Raw genomic sequence first — 21,098 nt, forward strand, 5'->3', positions numbered from 1 at the left:
TCTGGGTTAAATTCTAAATGCAGCTCCTCTAAGTTCCAAAAACTAAAGATTAGCATAACCTAAATCCTACTGACACTTAGAGGTAGGAGTAATCACTTCTAAATGGGAAGTCCAGGAAGGCATCATGGAAGAACCAAGTTGAAATTGGTTGGAAGTGCCTCAAAAGGCAGAGATGTGAAGGAAACTAATTCCTGCATATTACATGTAGAATGAATGTAAAAATCATAAATGCAAGGTTTAGAAAGCAAGTGTATAAGTATGAGCCATTCAAGGTTGCCTAGAAATCTGGATACTGTGAGGAAAGCAGAAGAGATTACGCTGTCAAAGTGGGTGGGGCCTCACAAAGAGGCCATGCCTTCTCCAAGGGAGCTGAATCGTTAATAGAAGGCAAGGAAGAGCCAGGAAAGGCTCCTGAGCAAAGAAGCAAATTTAGTATGATAAGTTTTCAACAGCGTTTTGAATTGACTGGCAAGGACACCTACAGATACAAAATTCAGATAGAATATTCCAACCATCTAGATATAAATTATATTGGAAATGAAAAGTGAACAACTAGTTTAAAAGCTGCTGATGGCAAGATCATTACTCTTTATAGCCATGGTACGTAGCACATTATACTGTATAAAGACAAAAAATGTTTTGCTAATAAGCAAAGATTTGGGAGGTAAATCAGGAATATACACAGAACAATGAAAACCAAAGGAAAATCAATGCCAGGTGCTATGGCATGGTTAAGAAAGACTAAGACTGGCAAATGACTGATGGATTTTACAACAGGGTAACTGGTGACAATGAAGAGAAAAATAACGGTTTAATCAGTGGGTGGCAGAAAACAAAAGGCAGAGAGTCTTAACTCCTATTTCAAGAAATTTGAAAGGGAAACTTAAAACTAGAGACTCTTTGGTAAGAGGTGAATAATGAATTTTTAAAGGACTCTGTCTTTCAAACAGGCACCTGAGAAGGATTTACTTGAGGAGACAAAACCTAGTGTTCAGGGACCATGAAACCTCCAGCAAGAGAGCAATTAACTGGATAAAATTAAATAGATAAAATCCAGTAATGAATATTTGTTAAGTACTATTATGAACTGAAAACTATGCTAAGCAATGGAGATATGAAGATGAAAATATACAGTTTCTGCCCCCACAGAATTTATAATCACAGGGAGAATCAGATAGGACTAACAGAAAATTATGATGCAATAATGACTTTAAGGCATGAACCAATTGTAGCAAGAACAGAGGGGGAAGCAAAGAGTGTCTGGGAGTTATAGAAGGTGCTGTGCATCCATTTTCTCTTTTTTTCCATTAAATGAACTCTTATAATGCTTTTGTAGAATCATCTCAGTCCACCAAGTCCACATGGTTTGAGAAGACTGACCAAGATCTCCAGCTGCAGGATAAGAATACAACCCTGGGCCAGCCAATCAGAATAACACATCCTTCAGTGACTAATTTGGGGATGGGCATGTGAACCAGTCTAAGCCAATCAAAATCCTCCACAGAATATTATTTAACCATTAAGTATCAAGACAGAGCCACTTTCTCTTTTTGAATGCCACATGTCAAAACCAAGCAAGCCTTGGCTATAGGAGTTCTCTCTGCAGCACAAGAGAAGAGCCGTCCAGATAATGAAGTCAACCAAGAGGAATAAAGATGCCACAAAGGGGAAAGAAAGATAATAAAAAAGGAAAGATTTCTAATACATTTTTAAGACTTTAAGACTTTGTCCAACATAATTAGGAGTAACCATCCAATCTCATTATACTCATTGGTTTGACAAAAGTGTTCTAATGTATTGTTACAGACTGAATGTTTGTGTCCCTCCCAATGTTTGTGTTGAAGCCCTAACCCCAATGTAATTGTGTTTGGAGATGGGGACTTTGGGAAATAATTAGGGTTAGGTGAGGTCACGAGGGAGGGCCCTGGTCTGATGGGATTAGTGTTCTTATGAAAAAAACACCAGAGAGTGTGTTCTTTCTCTTTCTCTACACCTACACTCACTGAGGAAAGGTCGTGTGAGGACACAGCAGGAAGGCAACCATCTGCAACCCAAGGAAAGAGCTCTCACCAGACACCAACCCTGCTGGCAGTTTGAACTTGGATTTCCAATCTTCAGAACTGTGAGAAATAAATTCCTGTTCTTTAAACCACCCAGTCTATTGTATTTTGTTATAGCAACCCTAGCTGATTAAGATAAGTATCAAATACATGGTCACCCAGAACCTTATGTATTATAATTATTTGATTAGCAGTATCTAATGGTGATTTTTGTGTATCCCTATTGCTAGATCATGACATAGATTATCAGTGCTCTCTTTACTACTAGAAATACAGTCATTGGTGCCTTTACATCTAATAAGATTATAGAACCAATTCCAGAAGTCTGAGAACAAATCCAAACCACTCATCCTTAAGATTCTACGTCTCTAGAACCACTCTCAGTATCGAGAGACAGAGAGAGAAAGAGAAAGAAAGATTTTAAGGAATTGTCATATACAGTTGTAGGAACTAGCAAGTTGGAGATCTGTATGGCAGAATGTCAGGTTAGAAATTCAGGCAAGAGTTGATGTTGCAGTCCTGGGTCTGAATTCCATAGAACAAAGGGCTATAAAATCAGGCAGGGTTTCTATGTTGCAATCTTGAGGAGAATTCCTTCTTCTAGAGACCTCAGTCTTGCTCCTGAGGCCTTCAACTGAATGGATGAGGCCTATCACATTGGGGAATGTAATCTGCTTTACTTAAAGGTGGATTTAAATATTAATCACATCTAAAAAATACTTTCACAGCAACTTCTAAACTGGTGTTTGACCAAACAACTGGGCACCATAGCCTAGCTGAGGGCACACATAAAATTAACCATCACCTCTACACAAAGACTTGTACACAAACGTTCATATCAGCTTTATTCATAACAGTTCCAAACTGGAAGCAACTCAAAATGTCAATCAGCAGGTAAAAAGATAGACAAATAATGGTATATCTGTTCAATGAAATAGTGCTCCCTAATAATAAGGACAAACTATTGATGCAAGCAACATGAATGACTCTCAAAATCATTATGCTTAATGAAAAGCCAAACGAAAAAAGAATACACACTGTATGATTTCATTTAACAATATTCCAGAAAATTCTAACTAATCTATAGTGACAGAAAAAATAGAGGTGTACTTGCCAGGGAAAGGAGGTAGAAGGAGGAATGAATTACAAAGGGAGATGAGAAAAATTTGTGGGGCGAAGGGTGATGGAAATGGCATTATCTTAGTTGTAGCAATGGTTTCATGCTGTATACATGTCATAGTTCATTGTGGTAGACAGTCCCTAAGATGGCTCCAACAATCCCCACTTCCTGGGATTCATGCCCTTGTGGAATCCCCTTTGCTTAAGTGTGAGCTGCATTTAGTAACTCACTTTTTTTTTGTAATCTAGGCATAGTTGACATATATTAGTTTCAGGGGTATAGTGACTCACTTTTAGTGAATAAGATGTGGTAGAAGTGATAGGTTGTCACTCCAAGATTAGGTTACAAAAAACAACAATGGCTTCAGCCTGAGACATCTCTCTCTCTCTCTCAAACCTTGCTCTGAGGAGAGCAAGCTGCCCTGGAGACGTTCACATGGCAAGGGACTGACATCTCCAGGCAACAACCTGCATGAATGAACTTGGAAGTGGATCTCTGAAACCTACCAACAGTCATGGGAATGAGTTTCAAAGCAGATCCACCTTCTGGTGCACATTCAGATGACTGTAACTCTGGCCAACACTTTGATATCAGCCAGAGTACTCAGCTCAGCCATTGCCAGATTCCTGATCCATAAAAAAAAGGTGAGATAAGGAGTGTGTGTTGTTTTAAGCCACTACGTTTTGGGGTAATTTGTCATGAAGTAATAGATAACTCATACACTTATCAGATTGTACCTTTTAAACATATGTGCTGTTTAATGCCCATTAATTAAGCCTTAATAAAGCTGAAAAGAAAGAAAAAAGATAAAGAAAAGAAGGATGGGAAGAGGAAGGAAAAGGGAGAAGGAAGGGGAAAATGAGGGAGAGGGAGGGAAAGAGAGATAGATGTGAGGGAGAGAGGATGAAAGAAAGAAACTGTGAGACCAGAACAATCATTTATGGTAAGAATAAGGAATGGAAAGGAAGAATATGATATGGATGCTTAATGTTCTTGGTAAATATTTCATTGTCCCATTTATTAGAAGGGAAAGTAGAAGTTTACCTAGTTGGAATACTCAAGTCCTACAAAGGTGTAATTTAGAACAAGAGTCAAGTGTAATGTCTTAGAAACAGCACTAGGCAACGAAGAAAATGGCCCCTCCCACTTCCTGATTCATGATACATTGGAAATAGGGACAGGAGAATGCTCTATCAAGAAGACTTCTTGGGGAAATCAAAGGTAAGCACCACTTAAGAACCTACACAGAGTGTTATGCAAAGCACTGATGTGTCAAGGAGCATGGATTCCAATGGACACAAAGGAAAGGGTTTGGTGGAAGAATATCAGTAGAAAGACATATTTAGGGGAAGAATTGCACAGCAATATTTGAATTTGATTACAGGAAGGACTGTTACCTAGAGAGGCTTGAATTTGAAATAGAGACAAGAAGTGAGAGGATGAAATATCCAAACTGAACAACAGGTAAAAGCTGTTATAGTTAAGGGTGGGGTAGAGGATTTAACAGTAGGAATTAAGAGAGCCACATTTTCCTCTAAAACAGAAATAGACTGTATACACAAAATGGACTTATATCCAAGACATTTTTCATCATTGAGAGGGAACTGAAGACAAGTGGGAATTCAGAAGCTGGAAACTGATAACTGAATCTTCTACATGAGTTTACTCATGTCTATTCCATGGTACAGCAGATATTTTGATTGCCCACTCAACACCTGTCCTCCCCTCCTTCCTTTCAAACAGAACAGCAATTTTATTCAGATTTCCACCCCCCCAGGAAATGTATTCTTACCCCCAAAGCACAGGTAAATCCTGGTTGGTCCAAACCAACTGTAGTTATCCCATTATCTTGCCAATGGCAGGCCTAGGGGTAGGTATGTAAACCAGTTTGGGATAATGAGACAGACATAAAAGGAATCTCGAGAGGAGATATTTTTTACTTTTCAATTAAAAGACAAGAAAGTAACATTACCTCTTCTTCTGTTCAACCTTGTTTCATCAGGATGTATTGCCTATAGGATATCTTAAGACCTTGAGATGGGGTAGCCTAAGACCCAACTAACTGGGGGATGGCACAAGGTAAAACCAGAAAAAAAAAAGTGGATGCTTGATGACATGTTGAACCAGTGAATTAACAAAAACCGGAAACACCTACCTCCCAACATTTGGTTATTGAGTTTGTTTGTCTTTTGATTTGCAGCTAAATACAGCTTAATTAATTTACACAGGATACTAACTGCATAGTATATTTAAAAGTGCGACATGAAAAAGAGTCCCATCACAGGCTACCATAACAAAATACCACATACTGGGTGGTTTAATAATAGAAATTTATTTTCTCACAGTTCTGGAGACTAGAAGTCCAAGAGTAAGATGTTGGCAGGGCTGCTTTCTTTTGAAGCCTCTCTCCTTGGCTTGGAGATGTCATCTTCTTCCAGTGTGTCCACATGGTCTTCCCTCTGTGTGCACACATGTCTGTGCCCAAGTTTCCTCTTTTTATCAGGACATCAGTCATATTGGATTAGAACCCACCCTTTTGATGACATTTTACCTTATTTGCCTCGTTAAAGGCCCCATTTCCAAATACAGTCACATTCTGAGATACTGGGGTTAGGATTTCATATATACATCCTCAGGGGACACAATTTAGCCCATAATACTCAGTAATTGGCACTGTGCTAAGCACTGGGGACGGAAGTTTAAATAAGAATTGTCCCAGAAACCTTCAAGATGGCAGAGGAGTAAGACATGGAGACCACCTTCCTCCCCACAAATACATCAGAAATACATCTACATGTGGAACAACTCATACAGAACACCTACTGAATGCTGGAAGACCTCAGACTTCCCAAAACGCAAGAAACTCCCCACGTACCTGGGTAAGGCAAAAGAAAAAAGAAAAAACAGAGACAAAAGAATAGAGATGAGACCTGCCCCTCTGGGAGGGAGCTGTGAAGGAGGAAAAGTTTCCACACACTAGGAAGCCCCTTCACTGGCAGAGACTGGAGGTGGCAGGGGAAAAGCTTCAGAGCCACAGAGAAGAGCGCAGCAATAGGGGTGCAGAGGGCAAAGCGGAAAGATTCCCACACTGAGGACTGGTGCCAACCAGCACTCACCAGCCTGAGAGGCTTGTCTATTCACCCGCTGGGGCAGGTGGGGGCTGGGGGCTGGGAGCTGAGGCTCTGGCTTTGGAGTTCAGATCCCAGGGAGAGGACTGGGGTTGGTTGAGTGAACACAGCCTGAAGGGGGCTAGTGCACCACAGTTAGCCGGGAGGGAATCCGGGAAAAAGTCTGGACCTGCCTAAGAGGCAAGAGACCATTGTTTCAGGGTGTGCAAAGAGGGGGGATTCACAGAACCGCCTAAACGAGCTCCAGAGATGGGCACGAGCCACGGCTATCAGCGCAGACACCAGAGATGGGCATGAAACACTAAGGCTGCTGTTTCATCCACCAAGAATCCTGTGTGCAAGCACAGGTCACTATCCACACCTCCCCTCTGAGGAGGCTGTGCAGCCAGCCACTGCCAGGGTCCCGTGATCCAGGGACAACTTCCCCGGGAGAACACACGGTACACCTCAGGCTATTGCAACATCACGCTGGCCTCAGCCACTGCTGGCTCGCCCCGCATTCCATAGCCCTCCCTCCCCCAAGCCTGAGTGAGCCAGAGCTCCCAATCAGCTGCAAATTTAACCCCATCCTGTCTGAGCAAAGAACAGCGCCCTCAGGCGACCTACACACAGAGGCGGGGCCAAATCCAAAGCTGAACCCCAGGCGATGTGTGAACAAAGAAGAGAAAGGGAAATTTCTCCCAGCAGCCTCAGGAGCAATGGGTTAAATCTCCACAATCAACTTGATGTACCCTGCATCTCTGGAATACATGAATACACAACGAATCATCCAAAAATTGAAGCAGTGGACTTTGGGAGCAAATGTAGACTTGGGGTTTGCTTTTTGCATCTAATTTGTTTCTGGTATTATGTTTATCTTAGTATTTACAGTTTATTATCATTGGTAGATCTGTTGCTCTCTTCCATATATATATATATATATATATATATATATATATTCTTTTTCTTTTTCTCTTTCTGTGAGTGTGTATGCACATGCTTCTTTGTGTGATTTTGTCTGTATAGCTTTGCTTTTACCATTTGTCCTAGAGTTCTGTCTGTCCGTTTTTTTTTTTTTTAGTATAGTTTTTAGCACTTGTTATCATTGGTGGATTGGTTTTTTGGTTTGATTGCTCTCTTCTTTCTTTCTTTCTTTTTTTAAATTACTTTTTAAATATTATTTTCACTATTTTTTATTTTACTAACATTTCTTTTATTTTACTTTATTTTTCTTTCTTTCTTTCTTTTTTTATCCCTTTTCTTCTGAGCCATGTGGCTGACAGGGTCTTGGGGTACTGGCTCTGTGTCAGGGCTGTGCCTCTGAGGTGGGAGAGCCGAGTTGAGGACATTGGTCCACCAGAGACCCACTGCTTTGACGAAATATCAAATGGTGAAAGCTCTCCCAGAGATCACCATCTCAACACTAAGACCTGGCTCCATGCAACTACCAGCAAGTTACAGTACTGGACACTCTATGCCAAACAACTGGCAAGACAGGAACACAACCCCAAGAATCAGCAGAGAGGCTGCCTAAAATCACAATAAGATCACAGACACCCCAAAACACACCACTGGACGTGGTCCTGCCAACAAGAAAGACAGGATCCAGCCTCATTCACCAGAACACAGGCACCAGTCTCCTCCACCAGGAAGCCTACACAACCCACTGAACCAACCTTAGCCACTGAGGGCAGACACAAAAATCAATGGGAACTACGAACCTGCAGACTGTGAAAAAGGGACCCCAAACACAGTGAGTTAAGCAAAATGAGAAGACAGAGAAACACACAGCAGATGAAGAAGCAAGGTAAAAACCCACCAAACCAAAAAAAGGAAGAGGAAATAGGCAGTCTACTTGAAAAAGAATTCCGACTAATGATAGTCAAGATGATCCAAAATCTTGGAAATAGAATGGAGAAAATACAAGAAACGTTTAACAAGGACCTAGAAGAACTAAAGAGCAAACAAAAAATGATGAACAACACAATAAATGAAATTTAAAATTATCTAGAAAAAACTAAAAACAGAATAACTGAGGCAGAAAAACGGATAAGTGACCTGGAAGATAAAATAGAGGAAATAACTACCACAGAGGAGAATAAAGAAAAGAGAATAAAAGAATTGAGGACAGCCTCAGAGACCTCAGGGACAACATTAAACAAACCAACATTCAAATTATAGGGGTTCCAGAAGAAGAAGAGAAAAAGAAAGTGACTGAGAACATATTTGAAGAGATTATAGTTGAAAACTTCCCTAATATGGGAAAGGAAACAGTTAATCTACTCCAGGAAGCACAGAGAGTCCCATACAGGATAAATCCAAGGAGAAACATGCCAAGACACATATTAATCAAACTATCAAAAATTAAATACAAGGAAAAAATATTAAAAGCAGTAAGGGAAAAACAACAAATAACATACAAGGGAATCCCCTTAAGGTTAACAGCTGATCTTTCAGCAGAAACTCTGCAAGCCAGAAAGGAGTGGCAGGACATATTTAAAGTGATGAAAGGGGAAAACCTACAACCAAGATTACTCTACCCAGCAAGGATCTCATTAAGATTCGATGGAGAATTTAAAACCTTTACAGACAAGCAAAAGTTAAGAGAATTCATCACCACCAAACCAGCTTTACAACAAATGCTAAAGGAACTTCTCTACGCAGGAAACACAAGAGAAAGAAAAGACCTACAATAACAACCCCAAACAATTAAGAAAATGGTAAGAGTAACATACATATCGATAACTACCTTAAATGTAAATGGATTGAATGCTCCAACCAAAAGACATAGACTAGTTGAATGGATACAAAAACAAGACCCGTATATATACTGTCTACAAGAGACCCACTTCAGACCCAGGGACACATGCAGACTGAAAGTGAGGGGATGGAGAAAGATATTCCATGCAAATGGAAATCAAAAGAAATCTGGAGTAGCAATTCTCATATGAGAAATAACAGACTTATAAATATTTATGCACCCAACATAGGAACACCGCAATACATAGGCAAATGCTGACAACCATAAAAGGGAAAATCGAGAGCAACACAATCATAGTAGGGGACTTTAAAACCCCACTATCACCAATGGACAGATCATCCAAAATGGAAATAAATAAGGAAACCCAAACTTTAAATGACACATTAAACAAGATGGACTTAATTGATATTTATAGGACATTCCATCCAAAAACACAGATTACACTTTCTTGTCAAGTGCTCATAGAACATTCTCCAGGATAGATCATATCTTGGGTGACAAATAAAGCCTTGGTAAATTTAAGAAAATTGAAATCGTATCAAGTATCTTTTCTGACCACAACACTATGAGACTAGATATCAGTTACTGGAAAAAATCTGTAAAAACTACAAACACACGTAAGCTAAACAATATGCTACTATATAACCAAGAGATCACTGAAGAAATCAAAGAGGAAATCAAAAAATACTTAGAAACAAATGACAAAGAAAACACGACAACCCAAAACCTATGGGATGCAGCCAAAGCAGTTTTAAGAGGGAAGTTTATGGCAATACAATCCTACCTCAAGAAACAAGAAACATCTCAAATAAAAAACCTATCCTTACACCTAAAGCATTTAGAGAAAGAAGAACAAAAAAAAAAAAACCCAAAGTTACCCAAAGGAAAGAAATCATATAGATCAGATCACAAATACAGGAAAAAGAAATGAAGGAAACAATAGAAAAGATCAATAAAACTAAAAGCTGGCTCTTTGAGAAGATAAAAAAATTGATTAACCATTAGCCAGACTCATCAAGAAAAAAAGGGAGAAAATTCAAATAAATAGAATTAGAAGTGAAAAAGGAGAAGTATCAAGTGACACTGCATAAATACAAAGGATTACTACAAGAAATTATATGCCAATAAAATGGACAACCTGTAAGAAATGGACAAATTATTAGAAAAGCACAACCTTCCAAGACTGAACGACAAAGAAATAGAAAATATAAACAGACCAATCACAAGCACAGAAATTGAAATTGTGATTAAAAATCTTCCAACAAACAAAAGCCCAGGACCAGATGGCTTCACAGACAAATTCTGTCAAACATTTAGAGAAGAGCTAACACCTATCCTTCTCAAACTCTTCCAATATACAGCAGAGGGAGGAACACTCCCAAACTCATTCTACAAGGTCACCATCACCCTGATACCAAAACCAGACAAAGATGTCACAAAGAAAGAAAACTACAGGCCAATATCACTGATGAACATAGACGCAAATATCCTCAACAAAATACTAGCAAACAGAATCCAACAGCACATTAAAAGGATCATACACCATGATCAGGTGGGGTTTATCCCACGAATGCAAGGATTCTTCAATATCTGCAAATCAATCCATGTGATAAACCATCTTCACACATTGAAGGATAAAAACCATATGATCATCTCAATACATGCAGAAAAACCTTTGACAAAATTCAACACCCATTTATGACAAAAACTCTCCAGAAAGTAGGCATAGAGGGAACTTACCTCAACATAATAAAGGCCATATATGACAAACTCACAGCCAACATCGTTCTCAATGGTCAAAAACTGAAACTATTTCCACTAAGATCAGGAACAAGAGAAGGTTGCCCACTCTCACCACTATTATTCAACATAGTTTTGGAGCCACAGCAGTCAGAGAAGAAAAAGAAATAAAAGGAATCCAAATCGGGAAAGAAGTAAAGCTGTCACTGTTTGCAGATGACATGATACTATACATAGAGAATCCTAAAGATGCTACCAGAACACTACTAGAGCTAATCAATGAATTTGGTAAAGTAGCAGGATACAAAATTAATGCACACAAATCTCTTGCATTCCTATACACTAATGATGAAAAATCTGCAAGAGAAATTAGGGAAACGCTCCCATTTACCATTGCAACAAAAAGAATAAAATATCTAGGAATAAACCTACCTAAGGAGCCAAAGACCTCTATGTAGAAAACTATTACACTGATGAAAGAAATTAAAGATGACACAAACAGAAGGAGAGATATACCATATTCTTGGATTGGAAGAATCAACATTGCGAAAATGAATATACTACCCAAAGGAATCTGCAGATTCAATGCAATCCCTATCAAACTACCACTGGTATTTTTCACTGAATTACAACAAAAAAAAATTCACAATTTGTATGGAAACACAGAAGACCCCGAATAGCCAAAGCAATCCTGAGAAAGAAAAACGGAGCTGGAGGAATCAGGCTCCCTGACTTCAGACTATACTACAAAGCTACAGTAATCAAGAAAGTATGGTACTGGCACAAAAACAGAAATATAGATCAATGGAACAGGATAGAAAGCCCAGAGATAAACCCACACACATATGGTCACCTTATCTTTGATAAAGGAGGCAAGAGTATACAATAGAGAAAAGACAACCTCTTCAATAAGTGGTGCTGATAAAACTGGACAGCTACATGTAAAAGAATGAAATTAGAACACTCCCTAACAACATACACAAAAATAAACTCAAAATGGATTAAAGCCCTAAATATAAGGCCAGACAGTATAAAACTCTTAGAGGAAAACATAGGCAGAACACTCTATGACATAAATTACAGCAAGATCCTTTTTAACCCACCTCCTAGGGCAATGGAAATGAAAACAAAGATAAACAAATAGGACCTAATGGAACTTAAAAGCTTTTGCACAGCAAAGGAAAACATAAACAAGAGGAAAATACCGCCCTCAGAATGGGAGAAAATATTTGCAAATGAAGCAACTGACAAAGGATTAATCTCCAAAATTTACAAGCAGCCCATGCAGCTCAATATCAGAAAAACAAACAACCCAATTCAAAAACGGGCAGAAGACCTAAATAGACATTTCTGTAAAGATATACAGATTGCCAATGAACATATGAAAAGATGCTCAACATCACTAATCATAAGAGAAATGCAAATCAAAGCTACAATGAGGTATCATCTCACACCGGTCAGAATGACCATCATCAAAAAGTCTACAAACAATAAATGCTGGAGAGGGTGTGGAGAAACGGGAACCCTCTTGCACTGTTGGTGGGAATGTAAATTGATACAGCCACTATGGAGAGCAGTATGGAGGGTCCTTAAATAACTAAAAATAGAACTACCATACAACCCAGCAATCCCACTCTGGGCATATACCCTGAGAAAAGCATAATTCACAAACAGTCATGTACTGCAATGTTCATTGCAGCTCTATTTACAGTAGCCAGGACATGGAAGCAACCTAAGTGTCCATCAACAGATGAATGGATAAAGAAGATGTGGCACATATATACAATGGAATATTACTCAGCCATAAAAAGAAATGAAATTGAGTTTTTTGTAGTGAGGTGGATGGACCTAGAATCTGTCATACAGAGTGAAGTAAGTCAGAAAGAGAAAAACAAATACTGTATGCTAACACATATATATGGAATCTAAAAAAAAAATTGTTCTGAAGAACCTAGGGGCAGGACAGGAATAAAGACGCAGACGTAGAGAATGGACTTGAGGACACGGGGAGGGGGAAGGGTAAGATGGGACGAAGTGAGAGAGTGGCATGGACATATATACACTACCAAATGTAAAATAAATAGCTAGTGGGAAGCAGCTGCATAGCACAGGGAGATCAGCTCGGTGCTTTGTGACCATCTAGAGGGGTGGGATAGGGAGGGTGAGAGGGAGACACAAGAGGGAGGAGACATGGGGATATATGTATATATATAGCTGATTCACTTTGTTATAAAGCAGAAACTAACACACCATTGTAAAGCAATCATACTCCAATAAAGATGTTAAAGAAAAAAAAAAGAATGGTCCCTTTTCTCATAGCACTTCCATTTTAGTAGGCAAAATAGCAATTAAACATGATGATTTAATAACAGGCACAACTTGGAGAATAAAAAGTATGACAGCGTAGAATGAGGGCACTTAATCTAGTGCAACAGTTCTCAACTGGAAGCAATTTTGCCTCCCAAGGGACATGAGACAATGTCTGAAGACATGTTTTATTGTCGTAATTTAGGAGTACTACCAGAAGATGCTGCTTAACATCCTACAATGCATAGGGCAGCTCTCCCCCCAAAAAGTTATCTTTTCCACAAAGTCCTAGTGTCACTGTTGAGAAAGCCTAACCTCATCTTTAGGATCAGTGAAAGATCCCTTAAACTGACATCTGAAGAATTTATACTAATTTACTGAGGGAGACAGAGTAGAGATGGAATTCTAGGCAGAGATAACAGCATGAGTGAAAGCCTTCAGTTAGCAAGGAAAGTGGTACATGTGAGAACTGAAAGAAGGTCAAACATGAAGCACCAAAGGGAGGGGAGACTAGAAATAAGAGGAGGTGCAGCAGGAGCAAGAGGCAGCTCATGCAAACCCTCAGCCATGTCTGGGACCTTAGTCTTTATTTTGAATTTTTTTTTTTTTTAAATGAGGAGGTTTACAGTAGCTGATGGAGTCACTTTTGATTAAATGGTTTAATAAATAACAAATGTTTTTTTTTTTTAAAGAAATTCACGTTCTTTTATTTATTTATTTATTCATTTATGACTGTGTTGGATCTTCGTTTCTGTGCGAGGGCTTTCTCTAGTTGTGGCAAGTGGGGACCACTCTTCATCACGGTGCACGGGCCTCTCACCATCGCGGCCTCTCTTGTTGCGGAGCACAGGCTCCAGACGCGCAGGCTCAGTAATTGTGGCTCACGGGCCCAGTTGCTCCGTGGCATATGGGATCCTCCCAGACCAGGGCTCGAACCCATGTCCCCTGCATTGGCAGGCAGATTCTCAACCACTGCGCCACCAGGGAAGCCCTTTATTTTGAATTTTATTGAAGAATGATAGTGAAATAAGGAGTACAAAGGATCAAGGAGAAGGTGAACTTACACTCCTTCAGTGATTTAGTGATTTTTTTGTGGTAAATCTTCAGGAGTTAAGAAAAAGGATGTCCTTTGTGACCAGTTATGTTAGTTATGGAGAGGAGGAAAAGGGCACTCATGAAAATTTGGAGTAGGAAAAATTTGGAAGGTAAGAAATACTACCTAGGTAAGAAATACTGTTTTGTGTCTGGAAAATCTAATAATTCTGTAGGTTTAAAGTAAAGCACAAAGAAGGGTGAAACAGAATCAGGAATGGCTTAAGTGTCTATAATTTATGCTGTAGGACAATGATTCTCTAACTTTAATTTGGGGAAAATCAACTGAAGAGCTTTAAAAACTATAAATTCCTAAACTTGTGCTCAGGCTCTAGTTTTCTAATCAGGGTCAGGAAATTTTCACTTCTAAAAAAAATCCTAGGTGATTTAAATAAAGGAATTGGGCATTACTTCAGAAACTCTGCAGGAAAGTAATATGAGCTGATTTTCATTGTGGAAGGTATCTAGTGACAGTGTGAATGTTGACCTGAAGGGAGGGAGTGTGACCCTGGAGGCAGAAGGACCAGATATGAGAACCTTATAGTGGATCGAATGACTGAGGAGAGAACCTGAATTCTACGACAGTAGGGAAGGTTTCCTTGAGAGATATAACTGACAGAGCTGGAGTCACTCCAGGCTTCCAACTTGGGTTACTGGGTAATGGTGGTACCATTAATTAGAATGGAAATCCAAGGCAGGGAGCTGTTTGGATGGTAGGTGAAAGGTGATAAGGTGAGAGTGCCATAGTCCACCCAATATTTTCCTTAGTCCAGTGGATGGTTAGAGATGGAGGTTAGTGCTCAGAACATAGGTCTAGACATTAGATATCAAGTTAGGATCAGTTGTGTATGGCTGATTATACAAGCCCTGAGAGTGGTAAGATTGCTCAGGAAGAATATGTAGAGTAAGAAAAAATGAGGACAGAAGAGTACATCAACAATTAGAAACCGAGCACATGCGGAGTCATAGAACAATGAAAAGGGACAGACAAGCAGAGGACAAAAGAAGAAAGACTGGGAAACTAGGGAAGGAGGAATTTTCATGACTTGCTATTTCCAATATGTTGATAATAGGAGGGGAACAGGACACAACCTATGAAACACTCTAATTATAATTTTGTAAATTTTCATACATATATAATTATAAATAAAAGTTACACTTATATAACGCTTACTATATGCCAGGTACTGGTCAAATATATATCTATCACATAAGTACTATTAATATTCCTGTTTTATTAACTAGGAAACTAAAGCACACAGAGGTTAAGCAATTTGTCCAACATCATACACTAGAACCATGCAATCTGGCTGCAAATTTCACACCGTTAACCTTTATGCTATAACTCTTTTATTCTTCTGTTAAAGAACTTACCATACTAAAAAGGTTACATGTTTTCCTCCATAACAGTACATGCACAATACATAATACTAAGTGCACAGCGGATACTTGTTGGGTTGAATTCATTGTGTAACTAAAACCATGAAACAAAAGGGAGCCTCTCTTAAAAGAACAAAAGAAATGACCATTACTGATTCCATGTGTAGATGTTTCTGATTAGGAAAAGTTCAGGCAAAAATAAAAGGAAAGGAAAGGATGGGGAAAATTAAAGGAGGGAAGAGGAGGGTATGGGGATGGGGGGGAAGGGGAAGACAGGAAGGGAAGGGAAAATGATCTCTCAAAACAAATACACATTTTTCACTGTTTTTAACCATGCTCCTTAGATTCCAAGACTTTTTCTAGATTTGGCCTTTAATTCATTTTGAAACATTACAAAATCCATTTTCTCTCTTAGTACCCCTATTTTTGTCTTGCACCAAATAGGGAATCAGGTGCTGATATTCCTAAAATAGTTAGAGATCCTTAGGGTGAAATTATTATCTAACCGAAAAAAAGAACATTTGATTGGTGTACTTGTAGGCTATTACCAAAGGAACATTCAAAAAATTTGAAGCTGTGAATTTGCCATGTGGAAAGAAGCAATACACTTATATGAAAAACTTCTCAGTTAGTAAATAATTCTAGACAAGCTAAGGGTTCCTCAGTTTCCATGTGAAATAGTGTTCATTCATGAAGATGTTCTTCAATCATAAATAAAAATTCAAAATTGCCTTACTATCCTAACATCACTATTTATAAATTATTATTTTGAAGATCTAAGACTGACCTTTGTCTTCACAATCCTACAAGGTTGCCCTGAATACTAAACACGCCAATATGAAAAGAAGTGTCAGTTGACTCATCAAATATTAGAATATGTTGGGAGCATCCATTGACTGTTTTATTACCAAAACTATGGAGGGAAAATAGATTCCTTAGTTATTCTGGTGATGGTCTAACCTGGTTAAAGCAGGTGTTGCATAGAGGCTTGGAGGAGGCTGTGGAGGAAAAAAGGTAGTTTTTTCCAGCTGCCCAACATCCTGGAAAATGGTTTTCTTTTCTCTTCCTGGGGGAATTAAAGCAGGACAGGAATAAAGATGCAGATGTAGAGAATGGACTTGAGGACATGGGGAGGGGGAAGGGTAAGCTGGGACGAAGTGAGAGAGTGGCATGGACATATATACACTACCAAATGTAAAATAGATAGCTAGTGGGAAGCAGCTGCATAGCACAGGGAGATCAGCTCAGTGCTTTGTGACCATCTAGAGGGGTGGGATAGGGAGGGTGGGAGGGAGACCCAAGAGGGAGGAGACATGGGGATATATGTATACGTATAGCTGATTCCCTTTGTTATAAAGTAGAAATTAACACACCATTGTAAAGCAATTATACTCCAATAAAGATGTTAGAAAAAATAAAAAAGAAGACAACATATGTCTTCCTTGAAAAACAAATTCATTGCTTATTAACCTTGATTTTTATTTGTTTGAAGATATTCAGTCTTCTTCTTTATGTTTGTCCCTGTGCTCACCGATGAACACACAGTATATTTTCTCTTCCTACTCTCAGTCTCTGAGTGAGCTCACACAGACCCACCAATTTAAACACCATCCTCTTGCTCACTCTCAGACTGCAGCCCTGACCTCTCTCTTGAGCTTTAGAATTTACTATACACTATTTGATATTTCTTCTTTGGTATCTAATAAGTATCTCAAACAGAGTATCTTCAAAAAAGTGATCTTGCTTCCCTCCTAGAGGACAAGTTCCTTTTCAACCTCAGTGTCAACAGCACTAGTTGTCACCCAGTGGCTCATCTAAAAAGTTTAGGAATAATATTTGATTCTCTCTTTTGGCTGGTGCCCACACTCAATTCATTAGCAAGTTCTGTTAGCTTCATTCTAAAATACATTCCAAGTGTCTCCAGCTCTCATCACCTCCTACTATTGCTCATATCCCCCAGCCCCAACTATAACATACCCATTCTCCACAGAGCAGCTAGAGTGATTTAGCAGGAGGAGGAGGAGGGACAGGAGGGGGAGGAAGATGAGGAGAAGGAATCAGATCTTGCCATCCCTCTTCTTTCTAATTAATAACAAAATCCAAAATCCTTATCTTGAACTCCGTAACAAGCAGTTAAGTCATTGTCACTCTCTAATTCCTGCTAATGCCTCCTAGTTCCCAGCTCTGCAAATTTTTGACCCACCATGGTCTACAATCCAAAGATCCTACCATCTTTCACAGTTCTTCACCTCCATCATCTCGTCATCTACTTCTTTGGAGAGTTGGAAATCTATGATCAATGATTATAAACAGTTTTTGGCATGTAAGTGCTTGTTATCCTAGCAAAGCCCAAGCACTCCATTTATGCATAAAATCCGGTTTCCTCTCATCTACTTGAACACGTTGCTTCATCACTCTCCCACTTCTTTCCAGTACCATCAATTTTTCCTTCTGCACAGAATCTTTTCCAAAAGTATGTAAACATTATTATTTCTCCCATCTTAAACAAAAATTTTGCTTTATTTCACATGCTCCTCTAACTGCTGCTTTATTTCTTTCCTGCCTTTTGCAATAAGAGACCTCAAAATGTCTTCAACATTCCTCCTTTCTTTCTTTGAGCCCACTGTAATCATCCTTTTTGACTACTAAGTTGGAAAAACACACTCCTCCTGGGTGTCCCCTTTACTCTCACACTAGTACCACATTCACAACACTTCTGACACAGGATGTGTGGGCATTTTCCCCAACCAAGCAGTACTCTCATACCAGCTGGGTGTCCCACAATTTAACTCACTTCTGATACTATCTACCTGGAGATGGCTTCAGATCCCACAGGGCTCAGTCTCACAAGAGTACTCCCCCATTTCAGATGGCAGTCGGTTGTCACTTGTAATTCTGCCAACCAGCTATTAATCAGCTTTTCCATAGCACCCCCCCGACCCCCGGATTTGATCATTTTCTAGAAGAGCTCGCAGAACTCAAGGAAACACCGACTTATGTTTACCAGTTTATTAAAGGATATGATAAAGATACAGATGAACAGTCAGATAAAAAGAAACATAGGGGGAGATCTAGAAGGATCCCAAGTGCAGAAGCTTCTGTCCCCATGGAGTTGGAGTGCACCACCTTCTCAGCATTTAGATGTTTTCACCAACCCAGAAGCTCTCTGAACCCTGTACTTTTAGGATTTTTATAGAGGCTTCATCACATAGGCATGATTAACTCCACTTCTAGCTCCTCTCCCCTTTCTAGAGGAGGAAGGCAGTGGCATTGCTGAAAGTTCCAAGCTTCTCATCATGGCTTGGTCTTTCAGGTAGCAGGCCCCATCCAGAAATTTTCAAGGAGCCCACCCAAAGTCACCTCATGAGAACAAAACTCACTCTTAACACCCAGGGAATTCCAAGGGATTTGGGGGCTCTGTGTCAGGAACAAGAATCAAAGACCAAGTATTAGAACAAAGGATGCTCTTAGTGCTCTTATCACTCAGGAAATTACAGAACTTTTGCAACTACCACTCCCACAAAACTGCTCTTACCTAGTTCACCTCCAAGTTATTTAAACACAATGCTCTATTTTTTGAAGTTGTTTTTTACGTGACTTGCAGCAATATTTGAGTCAGCTCTTTACTCCACCTCCTTTTAACATTTCATTCATTAAATGTCTGGCAACCCATACTCACCTGCTTTGCCTCCTATCTCACATTCTTTCTCAGTCTCCATTGCTGGTTCCTCCTCTTCTCCCCAAACTATTAGTATCAATATACTCTGAGGTAGAGTCCTCAGACCATTTCTCTTCTCTTTCTACACTCGCTCCTTTGAAGATCTCATCCAGCTTTATGGCTTTATATATCACGTATATGCTAATCATTCCCTAATTTATAACCCTAGGCAAGACATGTCCCCTGAACTCCAGATTCGCAAACCCAAGCACCTACTCAATAACTTCACTTAGCTGTCCAAGAGCCATTTAAAACTTAACATGTCCAAATCTGAGCTCTTGATCTTCCCTCTCAAACCTTCGGCTCCTAAAGTCTTCTCCATTTTACTACCTATCAACTCCATCCTTCCAGGAGTCTAGGCTGAAATCTTCCTTTCTCTTATACCACACGTCCCATCTGTTAGCATACCGTGCTGGTACCACCTGAGTACAAACTACTAGGCTTCCTGTTTCTCTATAGATTACTATCATCTCTTGTGTAGATTATTGCAATAGCCTCATAACAGGTCTCCTTGTCCTTATCTTTGCCTCTTTACAGGCTTTTCTCAATGCAGCAGCCAAAGTGACCCTGTTAAAACAAATGATCCCATCAAAACCCTCTAATATCATCCCATTTCAGTGACAGGGAAAAACCACAATCCTTAGAACAGCCTACAGGGCCTTAATGATGTGGCCCTTCCTACCACTCTGATATCATATCTTCCTATGTCCTCAGTCTATGTTGTTCACTTCATTCCAACACACAGGTCTCCTCATTGTTCCTGGTACAAGCCAGGCAGGACCCTTGTACTTGCAATTCCTCTTCCCCAATGATTAACATGGCTCATCTCCTTTAACTCCTTTGGGAATTTTTTAAATGACACTATTTAAAATGATAACCTCTCTTCTCCCACAATAATTCCTACTCCTCTTTACTGTACTATTTTTCTCTGTACCACTTATCAACATTATTCATTTCTGAATTCACTTCTGTGGAATTTCTTCAACTCCTTTAACCCATGCAGTGTGTGTTGGTGTGGGTGTGGGTGTGTGTGTGTGAGAGAGAGAGAGAGAGAGAAGGGAACAGACCGTACTGGACCCAATCCTCTAATCTGAATGCAAACAAAAGAAAGTGAAAGATTTTCTTCTGGGTCTCTCATGATTCCCCAGTCAATGGCATAAATTAAGATCTGAATCTAAGCAATACTTTATAATAATCATTGTTACCCCTATTTTTGCAGATGACAATGTCTCACAGAGACTTTAAGTGACTGCCTAAGATCACTCAGCCAGTAAGAGCCAGAATATAAACTCAGGACTTTCTGACCCCAAAGTTCACACACAAAATCATTTTTCTAGGCCACACTGTCCTAAAGCTGTGTTAATTATGTAATATATAACTTCCATGAAAATGATACTTTCTTTTGCAATATACTAGTTGCTTAATAGTTATTTTGCCTATGAATGTTGTAATACATGCTATGACCTTTTTGGCCCTTTTCCATAATATTTAATTCTTTGTAATTATAACCCGGAAATTCCATTCATTCTAGACAGAACACCTGCTTACACCTTCAGTACCACAAACATTTATTTACTTTATCAACCTGTTTTACTCTTTCTATTATGCTCATTACCTTCATAATTGCCATAATTGAGGCTGAGATTCATATTTCACAGTCATCCAAGGCCAAACAACAGAGGTAGACTTGCACTTTGTGAAAATGAAATGTGATTCACACCATCATAAATTTCTCCAGGCTTTATTTGGGAAATAGCTAAAGATATCTAAAGATATGTCCCCAAAATATTCCAACTCATTCACCTCCCTTCAC

This window comes from Balaenoptera physalus (genome assembly GCF_965194825.1).
Source record: "Balaenoptera physalus genome assembly, chromosome: 5".
Taxonomy (NCBI): Eukaryota; Metazoa; Chordata; class Mammalia; order Artiodactyla; family Balaenopteridae; genus Balaenoptera; species Balaenoptera physalus.